Source organism: Sceloporus undulatus, chromosome 2 (genome assembly GCF_019175285.1).
Source record: "Sceloporus undulatus isolate JIND9_A2432 ecotype Alabama chromosome 2, SceUnd_v1.1, whole genome shotgun sequence".
Lineage (NCBI taxonomy): Eukaryota > Metazoa > Chordata > Lepidosauria > Squamata > Phrynosomatidae > Sceloporus > Sceloporus undulatus.
The window spans coordinates 40,854,659-40,866,797 of NC_056523.1; the positions used below are offsets into that span (position 1 = coordinate 40,854,659).

General features: G+C 41.6%; 1 long non-coding RNA gene across 1 annotated transcript in view; it reads left to right on the forward strand.

Moving 5' to 3' along the window:
- Positions 1-12,139, forward strand: part of LOC121922680 — a 365,925-nt gene that overhangs the window by 57,800 nt on the left and 295,986 nt on the right. Inside the window, exon 2 of the long non-coding RNA XR_006102210.1 lies at positions 10,239-10,370. This is a non-coding gene — a long non-coding RNA (uncharacterized LOC121922680). The remainder of the gene's footprint in view (positions 1-10,238; positions 10,371-12,139) is intronic.

Genomic DNA, 12,139 nt, shown 5'->3' on the forward strand with positions numbered 1-12,139 from the left:
AGGCTTAGGACCAAATATTAAGAAAAGAAAAGTAATGGCCACTGATGATATACATAAATTAAAATATACTTAAATTTAAAGTACACAATAAAGACATTGCAATAGTCAAAGATTTCCTTATCTTGACTCAGTCATTAATCGGAGTGGAGACTTCAGCCAAGAAATCAGAAGACTAGGATTTGGAAGTGCAGCTATGAAGGAAGTAGACAAGATCCTGTAATGTAAAGATGTATCACTGAATAAAAGAGTTAGCGTGGTCTAAGTCATCATATTTCCAATTCTAGGTCTACTTTATCACACTAGTGGGCCAACAGGATTTAAACAAGAGATAAATTAGAGAAAACCAGGAAATGTTGTGTGATAAACATCAGGCTTTTCCTGGTTTTCTCTAGTTTAACTCTTGTTTACATCCTGTTTGCTCCCTAGTGTGATAAAGCAGTAAGAGGCAGTACAGACTGGCACTTTGTCCCAGCCTGACTGCATACTAGGAGTGAAGAAGAGCTGAGCGTTCACACGCTCCAAGCACTTCTTCTTCCACCGGGGCACCATCTTGGCATGCACCCATTTACACAGGACATGCCATGATGACGTCCCTCATGTGCAGTGGCCAAACAGCAATGCACACAAGGGGCATCATAACACTGTGCCACAGCAGTTATGGTGCCCCTTCTATGGTGCAAAAAGAAGCCCCTTTTGCGGGCTTCTTTTCGTTCCATGTGCAGGCTGCGGCGTGTGGTTGCCACAGCCTGCTTCTGGGGCTGAAAGGGACAGCGTTGAGCCGCCAGTCTGTTGAGCCCCTATGTGTTAAAGGGATCCAGGAGTTCTTGTATGACACAAGTTGAACGTGTCAATAGTGTGATGCAGCAGCTAAAAAGACCAATGCAATTTTATGCTGCATCAATAGAAGTATAGTGTCTAGATAAAGGGAAATAATAGTGCTACTCTATTCTGCTTTGGCCAGGCCTCACCTGGAATACTGTGTCTAATTCAAGAAGGATGTTGACAAACTGGAATGTGTCTATAGAAGGACAACTAAAAGGGTGAAGGGTCTGGAAACCATGCCCTGTCAGGAATGACTTAGAGAGCTTGGTATGTTTAGCCTGGAGAAGAGAAGGTTAAGCGGTGATATGATAGCCCTGTCTAAATATTTGAAGGGGTGTCACATTGAGGATGGAGTAAGATTGTTTTTGGCTACTCCAGAGAACAAGACACAGAGCAATGGATTCAAATGACAGGAAAAGAGATTTCACTTAAACAGTAGGATGAACTTTCTGATAGTAACAGCTGTTCAACAGTGGAATACACTTCTTTGAAATGTGATGGAATCTCCTTCTTTACGGGGTTTTAAACAGAGACTGGATGTCCACCTGTTGAAGATGCTTTGATTGTGAGTTCCTGCATGGTAGAGGGTTGGATTGGATAGCCCTTGGTATCTCTTCCAACTCTGTGAGTCTATGATTATAAGAATGAGGCTGTCCATGCAGATATTTGGGGTACCACAGGTAAACACCAGTTTCAAAATGTGTTTGATGCAGGCAATATTACGAGGCTGGTCTTTTCAAAAAGGAACGAGAAATAGGATGCATAATTAAAATTACTGAGGAAATTATGAACATTATCCATGTTTGGAAAACACATGGGGTTGGGGAGCACTTTATCCCTCCATCTTCTCATAGTAACAGACCCTTGACAACCCCCCTCCCCCAAAAAAATTGGTTGACAGATTGAGTCCAGAGGAGGGCTCATATTACTTTTTCTCTTATCAGATCTTGGAGTGGGGTGACGCATTGTAAAACTCCATCAAGCAGGACAAAAGCACTTTCCAACTTCTCACTTTCAGTTGCAGTACTCCCCTCCCAACACAAATATTGCATCCATGGTGGAAAGCAGAAGGGAGTCATGGGGAGCAATGTTCTTGCCAGCACCTTCCACTTCCACTTGTTCTCCACAGACAGGGCTATAGTTGTGTTGGGAGGAGACAGCTGTGATGAAAATTTAGGTTTGGAAGGTAAAGAAGAGGTCTCCCCCTCCCCACTTGGTGGACCTTTATAAACTTTTCCTATTCCAAAATTTGTTAGGGAATAAAACTACAAGAGCCTTGTCCTGGTGCCAATCTAGCATTTCTACAAATATATCCTTCTTTTCAGCTGTATCTCAGTCAAAATGGCAAACTGAAGTGACATCGCATCACTTCCTGTTGCCATCTTGGCCAAAATATGGCCAAAAGGGGTATATTGGCAGTTGAGAGAGTTTTAGGGGCATTTTTCAAGTTTTAGCACCAGGCATGGTTTTTCAAGGGAATTAGCTAAAATTGTTGACTTGGAGTCTCCTCTTTAGGATGCCACCCCTCTTAGGTTTGAGCTTAAAATGGAGATTTAGGCCTGTTACAGACAGCCAAAATAAAGCTGCTTCAAGTCACAGTGGAGGTATGGTGTTTCAATGATGCATGTGTCCTAAGAGTCCAGAGGCCACGCCAAAGCCACGCTCCAGTCCTTAGGGCTGGAGCGTGGCTTTGATGCAACTTCTGGACTCTTAGGACGCATGCATCATTGAAATACCATACCTCCACTGTGACTCGAAGCAGCTTTATTTTGGCTGTCTGTAACAGGCTTTAGTTTACATCTTATGAGGCGATGATCTGTTTGACATTTTGCACTGGGCATCACTCGGTGTGCCGAACATCACAAATATTTCTCTGGAACGCTAGGATATCATCAATGAGGTGCCAGTGTTTGGATCGGGGATGCATCCAGGTTGTCTTTAAGCTATCTTTCTGCTGAAAGATAGTGTTTGTAGTAGTCAACTGTTGTTCTGCACAAAACTCTAGCAGGAGGCGTCCATTATCATTACAGTTTCCAACACCATGCTTGCCTAAAACACCTTTCCAGGCTTCGAAGTTCTTTCCTACTCTGGCATTGAAGTCACCAAGGATAATGATTTTGTCTTCTGTAGGGACTTTTTGTATGAGGTGGCGTAGGTCTGAGTAGAATTTGTCTTTCTCCACAGAGTCGACTTGCATAGTTGGGGCATATATTCTGAAGAGAACAACATGTGGGAGGTATAAGGAGATAATGCGATCAGAGTGTCCTGTTGGCAGGGTTTCGAGTTTGGAGGCAATGGAGTTTTTGATCATAAAACCTACACCTGAAAGATGTTTTTCAGTTTTGGGTTTGCCAGACCAATAGAGTGTGTAGCCAGCACTGTGTTCTTTAAGTCAACAGTCTTCAACAAGCTGCCATGAGAGACAACTTCCAGGCAAATTTACAAACAAAATTTGAAGACCGTCCTGTAGACTCTTCTCCTACAGCACTTTGGCAACATATCAAAAACAGCATCCTGCAACCTGCGGAAGAATCCTTAGGATTCTCCTTCAAGAAAAATCAAGACTGGTTTGATGAAAACAACCAAGAGATCCAGGAGCTGTTGGCAAAGAAGAGAACTGCTCACCAAGCACACCTTGCCCAGCCATCCTGCCATGTAAAAAAATCAGCCTTTCACCTCGCATGTAGTCAACTCCAACAAAAACTCCGAGATTCAGAACAAGTGGTGGATCAATTTAGCAGAAAAGACACAACGTTGTGCAGATCTGGGTGATTCCAGATTATTTTACGAAGCTCTTAAAGCAGTGTTTGGACCTACATATCAGGTCCAAAGCTCCCTATACAGTACAAATGGTCAAACACCAATTACAGATAAAGCTTCCATTCTGAACCTACGGGTTGAACATTTCCAAAGCCTCTTTAGTGCCAACTGAGTAGTCCAAGACTCAACTGTTCAACATATGACACAACAACCAATGAAAAAGGAACTGAATATAACTCCCACTCTGGAAGAGACACTTAAGGCCAAACAGCAGATGAAAAATGGCAAGGCAGTCGGGATTGATGGAATTCCACCTGAAGCTTGGAAATACGGAGGTCATGTACTCCATGCTAAACTCCATGAGCTCCTTGTGAGTTGCTGGGGAAAAGGTGAACTGCCATCAGATCTTCGAGATGCAGTCATCATCACCCTGTGACCCAAGAAAAAAAGGAGCAAAATCCAATTGCTCAAACTATCTAGGTATAACACTGCTCTCCATCGCTGGAAAAATCCTTGCAAGAATACTCCTGAACAGATTAGTTCCTGCTGTTGCAGAAGAACTTCCCTCTGAAAGCCAATGTGGCTTCAGAGCTAATAGGACCACTACAGACATGGTATTTGCCCTTAGACAACTGCAAGAGAAATGTAGAGAGCAAAACAAAGGACTCTATGTAACATTTGTCAACCTCACCAAGGCCTTCGACACTGTGAGTAGAAAAGGTCTGTGGCAGATCCTGGAACGACTAGAATGCCCCCCCAAATTCCTCAAAATGATTATCCTGCTACATGAAGGCCAGCAAGGTCACATCAGATATGGCAACACTCTCTCGGAGCCCTTTCTAATAACTAATGGTGTGAAACAAGGTTGTGTTCTCGCTCCAACTCTATTTACAATCTTCTTCAGCATGATGCTTCAAAGGGCTACAGCAGATCTCGAAAAAGAAGGCATTTATATACGCTACCATACTGATGGTAACCTGTTTAACTTAAGCCACCTGAGGGCTCGCACCAAGACTCTAAACTATCTATTCTGTGAGCTGCTTTTTGCTGACGATGCTGCCCTCGTTGCCCATTCAGAAGCAGCTCTGCAGCATCTAACATCTTGTTTTGCTACAACTGCTGAGCTCTTTGGTCTGGAAGTCAATCTGAAGAAAATGGAAGTTCTTTACCAGCTGGCACCACAGGAAGAACACTGCCATCCTCACGTCACTGTAGGCAATTCTGTGCTTAAATCTGTCCAGCAGTTCACCTACCTGGGAAGCACCATCTCCTCAGATGCCAAGATTAATAAAGAGATCGATCACAGACTAGCAAAGGCATATAGTGCATTCGGAAGGCTTCACAAGAGAGTCTGGAGTAACAAACACTTGAGGCGAAGCACAAAAGTCAGTGTGTATAGAGCCATTGTAATGTCTATTCTCCTTTATGGGTCTGAAACCTGGGTCACCTATTGCCAACACGTAAGACCTCTCAAATGCTTTCATCAGCGCTGTTTACACACAATTCTAAATATACACTGGACTAACTATGTGACAAATGTTGTTGTCCTTGAGCAAGCAGGGATCACTAGCATTGAGGCCATGCTATTGAGGATGCAGCTGCGCCGGGCAGGATACATTTCAAGAATGAAGGACCATCGCCTCCCAAAAATAGTATTCTACGGCGAACTTGCCACAGGTCAGCATAAGAGGGGTGTGCCAAAGAAGAGATACAAGGACTCCCTGAAACAACATCTCAGGCTCAGCCAAATTGATCACCAACAATTGTCCACCCTGGCCTTGCATCGGGAGACATGGAGACACACTATCCACGATGCTGCAGCCTTCTTCGAAAGCTCACACCGAACGAGTTTTGAAGAGAAACGACAACGCAGAAAGAACCACAATCCGGAAACATCACCCAAGGAGACTTTCTGCTGTGCTTTCTGCAACCGGACTTGTTTATCTCGGACTGGCCTTTTTAGTCCTCAACGCACTTGTAGGAAACACAGGATGAGTCCTTCCTGAATCTTTGATCGCGAAGAAAAGCCAGAGAGAGAGAGAGAGAGAGAGAGAGCTAAAATAGTGCAATTTTTTTTATAGAATATATGGCAGATTCCTTCCTCTCTCCATGTAAACCCCATGCACTGCCATAAAATGGCTCTGGAGGACCAAAAAGCCCTCCAGAATTGGTTTTCAGGTGACACAAAGTGTTGCAGGAGAGAAGGAAGAAGAGACTGTTCTTTCGGTAGCAAACAGCCATTAGTGTGTTGCTGTAAATAAACTCTACTTGTGTGGATGGATTTATTGTGACAGGATAGGCAAAGCTTTAATAGCTACTTTTAAAGAGATATGTTTCTGAACATTTTGTTCCATTAACAAACAAACAAACATATACAGGAAATAGGTATCTCTTCCTCCCACCCCATTTCAGTCATTTTATTTTCTCTCTATCCAATTATTTAAGAATATGGCATAACAATTACAATAAGCAATATATGCAGAAAATGAAAGAGGTGACAGCACCATTTATCTTCATACTTCACCAGAATTAAAAACAGATGAATATATCTAGTTTGAACCAGACTTTATAATACAATGAATATTTTAGGCTGTTGTTGTGTTTAGAAATATATTTTCATGATTTAGTTTGACAGTAAATTATCATATGAAAGACAGCCTTAGCACTTGTAATGTTCCTGTTTTTATGTTTGCCAGTAAAGTTTCTGTGTCTGTCAGTATGTAATGAATTAAGTTATGTGGATTTCTATGAAATCAAATATACTTTCAATGTATGTATTCAATTTGCTGTTATTTTGGATGACTCAATTTCTCTGTTGGCAGTGGAAGACTCAAAATTCAGCACCATCCAAATTAATATATTATATAGTAAAAAGTTTTGAATATACAGTGACAAGAACGTACCTCATTCTTATTGCAAAAAAACATATAGTTGTACTTGAAATAGGCACTTCAATAGAATTAGCAAATCTCCATTCTGAATGTTTTACTTCCTCAATGTAACAGGTTGGTTTATGCATTTGGATATCAGATCAGTGACAGAGAAGAAAAAATTAAAAACCATAAAGTCAATTTCTTCACCTTTATAAAATGCTGTTTACATTGGCATAAATTAGAACTGAAATTATATTTGATGAAAATTCTGCTCAGAACTAACCTCTGTAAATTTCCTGGTGAACATTTTCAGTAAATTCTTTGAATATATGAATATTTACTAGATATTTGGTGATTATTCAGTAGTAGTTCTTTGATATCATACATGATCTATCATATTTGGTTTTTGTGGAGCCTTATAACTCCCACCAAAGCCTATTGGACTTCTGAAACTCTTAAGTTTATTGCACAGGGCTGGCTGGAACAGTACAAAAGGGGCCGGGAAGGGAACAGAACAAGTGAGGGACACATTTTACCACACACAGAATGCCGCCACCACTGGAAGTCCCCATTATGTTCTCTATCCATTCCCCACCCGTACCAGAGGAGGAGACTTTTGAGAACTGTTCAAAACAGCTCTCAAAAATCTCCTCCTCTGGGACAGATGAGGAACGGAATGGAATGGAACAGGAACTTCCTGTATGTAGTAAAATGCGTCCATCACTTGTTCCATTCCCTTTCCGGCCCCTTTTGTACCATTCCAGAAACCCTGTGCAATAAACTAATCTATCTTGTTCTGCTTACACTTTGGCCTGCTCATTGACTCAGCCTCAGATTCTGGCCCATGGGGCTCCTGGAATGCTTTTTTTTGGGGGGGGGGGGGGCACCTGTCCCTGGGCTCTGCCTCATCCTGTCATATAAGGACCTGTAACAAGAGGAGTAGACTGGGCTTCCTCCTCCTGTGACAGGTCCTTATCATCCATGGTCACAGCCCTGGCAGCCTGCCTCAGAATCCAGGCACCCACACCTTGGTCTTTGACAAATACACAAACAAAATACACATGTTTTCTGTTCAGAAACACCATATACATTTTATGCAATTGCCCCCAAAAGTCCTGAAATATGAATCGTGCTCAAAAATGTGAAGAAACCCTTATATTCCACAGAGTAGGGAAAAATGATAAAATTATTTAGTTTGGGTTGCAGGAATGATATAAGTGAAGGTTTATCAACAGAAGATCTTGTTTCTTGCTTTGGACTGAGTGAATGTTAGTGGGCTAGTGGCAATTCCTACATCACAAGGCTGATGTTAAATAGATGTTGGACTGAAGACAGAGTGCCCCCTCTGGCCCACATCTGTCACAGGCAATCTTCTTTTTCTTCATCTAATCTCCCTACATTCTCAGTACTTTTTGGGGGGCACTGAAGTTTTTCTTTCTTCTCATACTGATAATCATTGTCCGGAGGACAAAAAATTATTCTCCAAAGAAAGCTGATTCCTCCTAAAATATGAAAAAGAAAAGACATTATCTATTTCATTCATATCTTTATTTTCTTACATTGCACTTAGCTGATGAACCACTTTTCAGCTGTGAATTGCCATCACATTGAATTTGACTTATGGTGACCCTATGAAAGAGAGACCTCCAAGTCTCTCTGCTATCAACAGCTCTACCTAGATCATGCAAACTAGGGGTTAAGGCTTCCTTGATTATGGCCCTCTTCAAACCAGCCATTAAGGCCGGCCTGGGGGTGGAGTCTGGGCATCACATCCAGATTGATGCATGCTCCAACTCCACCCCCAGGGCGTCATGATATCGCACGTTCCTCCACACAGAGTATGGCATCATGATGCTCCTCTGGCACTGCATCCATACGATACCGTGCTGAAGGAGTGCTACCAAGCCACTGCAATATGGCTATGGTGCCCTTTCCAGGGCGCAAAAAGAAGCCACTTTTTGTGGCTCCTTTTGTGCCCTGGAAAGGCAGAATCGAGGCTGCAGTGTGCGGCTGGCACAGCCCCAATCCAGTATGAAAAGAGGTGGCCTGTAGAGCCCATAAGTCAATTTACCTGTAATACAGTTTTTCTCCTTTCCTATTTTCTTGCACTTTACTGAATATTTTCTTTTCCAATGAATCACATTGTCTCATCAGATGTCCAAAGTACAACAGCCTCAGTTTAGTAATCTTGTCTTCTAGGAAGAATTCATATCTTATTTGCTCTAGGAACCATTTATTTGTCTTTTTGGTTGTTCATAGTATATGTAAATTTCTCCTTTGGCACAACAATTCAAACACATTGATTCAATATACTACTATTACACAGATACCTAACTATTCAATAGCTCTTTAAAGTCTTAATTAGGTTTTCCCAATACAGAATCAGATTCTCTGTATGCACAATATACCTCAATTATAAATGGGCAAAATAAAAAAGGTTTGTGATTTGGTTAGTCTACTTGATGAAACGTTGCAGCCTTTTATGAATTTGTTTGCAACAGCAAATTAGTTGTGTGCCCTTTTGGAGTAAAGGCCACATCAATACCTTCCTTAATTTAGGCTGAAATCCTATACCCACTTACCTGGGAGTAAGCTTTATTGAATTTCCTAGGACTTATAAGTAGTCATGGATAACATTGTATTGTTAATTAATCAAGCTGTGGCTAAAAAGAAATTAGAGCACATTGTTATGTAAACCCTTTAGAGCTGATTTTCAGGAAGCTTCAAGGACTGAAGGGAAATGGGAATGGAAATCCCACTCCTACCACCAACATCACATTGTATTTCGGTCTTTTATACTGAGAATGTTCTGTCCTAGACCCAATGTGTGTAGTGGTTTGAAGGTTGGACTAAGAATCTAGCAGACCTAGAGTTTGAATGCCTGTCAGCCATGAGAACCCACTGCGTGATCTTGGGCAAAACACCTTCTCTAAGCCAAAAAGGGAGGCAATGGCAAACCTCCCTTTAATAAATCTTTCCAAGAAAACATCACAATAGAATTATCATATGTTGAAATCAACACAAAGACAGAATAATGACAAATTTCTATTGTAACAGAGCTAATCTACATACTTCATTTGATTCAGACTTAAGGTCCTGAACAGACAGGCCAAAATAAAGCTGCTTTGGGTTACTTTGGAGATATGGTGTTTAAATGATACATGCATCTTAAGAGGCCAGAAGCTGTCCTACAGTCCTAAGTACTGGAGCACAGCTTTGGCATAGCTTCTGGCCTGTTAAGATCTGTGCATCATTTAAACAGCATACCTCCAAAGTGACCCAAAACAGCTTTATTTTGGCCTGTCTGTTTGGGCCCTTACTCTTCAGGTTTGCACCTTTGGAAATTAGTGTCCTGATGCTAAGGATGGTGACAGGTCTTTGAGGCATTTTGAGAAAATATAATGCAACATGTTCTGCAGGAAACTGTTTGCAAGTCCTTCGAAACATTGTTATAAAATTCTACTGCCCTGATTTGCATTTGATTTGTCCTCCTGTGAACAGATTTAAGTTTTATGAGTAGGTTTATTCCTAAGTAGCTAAATGGACAGGGAAATGCCCAGTGAGTTGTAGTGTAAGTAAGTAATACAACTAGTAATAATTTTTTTGTCACCACTGAATGCTAACAGTGGAGAGGAAAGCTAATGGAACACATTAACTCCATGTCCTAAAGCAACAAAAAAGACAAATTTGGTAATAAGAACTATTAACATGTAGAAATAAATAAAACAATGCTTTCAAATTTTCTGGCATTAACACCATAAACCTATCTTACTATTTTTACAGGCTATAAAGTAGTGGCAGGAAGATCTATGTAGCTTCTCTGATGATTGGATGGGAGGAATTTTTGACCTTGGAAAGTGGAGATGATGTTGCTATGGAAACTCGTATTTCTGCTATCTCTGAGCTGCTTTGCAGGTAAAGTGTTCAGTTATTACTGTTTTGAATTTGGTAAATATATAGAATTATGTTTAATTTCTTAAAGAAAATCTATGTGGGAATGTAACAGGGCTAATCTACAGGAACCATTTGGTCCAACATCTTTGTCTTTGAGATGTCATTAACTGTTTGAGCTGATTCTAAGGACCTTTTGAGCTTGAAAGAGCTACCTCTTTTAGGATGGAATCCTATAGGCAGTTATCTGAGAATGAATTCCTTTTAGTTTTGTGTGGCATGCTTCTGAGTAGATGTCTGCAGAACTGTGAACATACTGTCTCACGCTGAACCAGATGTCACTATGTGCTGAGCTAAGTAAGAAGAACTAGTTATGTGCCACCATAGTTGCAGGCAGTTCAGTTGTTATTTAAAAAGGTTTGTGTGTGTGTGTGCACGCGTGCGTGCACACGCACATATTTCAGATGAGTAAGACTATGATGTTTATCACACTATGCTCTTAAAGAGCTACTATTCCAGTGTGACTCCTCTAGCAGCCTCCTGTTGCATGCTGGGATTGGCAGTTTTAAGGAGCTGAACTTCTCTGCCTGAGAATTCTAAATACCCCTCCTTAAAACTGCCAATCCCAGCATGCAACAGGAGGCAGCTAGAGGAGTCACACTGGAATAGTACCTCTTTAAGAGCTCGTCTGATAAACACCTATGATGGACAAGATGGAAGGTTGTATGTATAATGTACTAAGGTTGCAATTGCTATGCCTGACTGCTGGCCATATTTGGAATCAGGACAAGCTCTCTTTAGCTCAGGAGTGAGCAGCTGCTAGAGACTGGGGTGCCACACTGGCCCACTGCAGGACCTTGAAGGCCCATGTCCCACCATATCCTTCCACCCCTGCTATGCCCCACCTTTAGCGTTCTTTTTTAATTTTTTTAAAAAAGGTGCTCGACAGACAGGAAGGAAGGGGCAGTGAGACGCCACCCCTTTCTGCCTCAGATCATTGCCTTGGCAACCGCATGCTGCAGCAACAATATGCTCCCTCTCGAGAGCAAAAAGAAGCTTGCATGCCATGATTACACCCCTTCCAGCCAGTGTCATTTGGGTGCTGTGCCGCCCTTGCCTCATCATGGTGCACCCCATGTAAACAGGTGTGTGCTATGATGGCCCCCAGGCAGCGGACTAGAGTTCTTGGCTGTTTGGACGCCGAAACCTAGTCCACGTACAGGCTGGCGTAAACTGCCAGTCTGTACGGGGCCTTTGTTTCAAAATTTCAGAAGTATGGAAGAATTTCACTGTAGTTTGGAGCCCTCCCCCCCCTAGGACTAGGTTAGGAAATTATTTCACGAGGAACTATTTCACAGAGTAGAACTAGCTTTAATCTCAGAAAGGATGTCAGAATTGGTAACATACAATGGCAATATGTTCAGATAGAATGCCAGAGCCTTGAAATATCAGATGTTCTGCTTGAGCCCAAGCCAGCAGAATAAGAGTGCAGGAACAAGAACATTTTCAAGGGGTATCATGCCTCCCACACCCAAATCAACTTACACCAAGAAAGAAAGAAAGAAAGAAAGAAAGGGCTTTTACGAGGAGAAGGAGGAGGATTCCCATCTTTTTCCTAGCGCTTTTCTATAAGTTTTCTAAAATAATGTTCCTTTTCCTAGAACTTTCCTAAAGTTCAACAGAAATCTTATTTTACAAAAGTTAAAATTTAATTAAACAAGCAATTATATTTTAAAACAAGTCAGTGTGCATAAATCGGTCCAAAAGAACTATACATATTTTAGTTCTTCCTG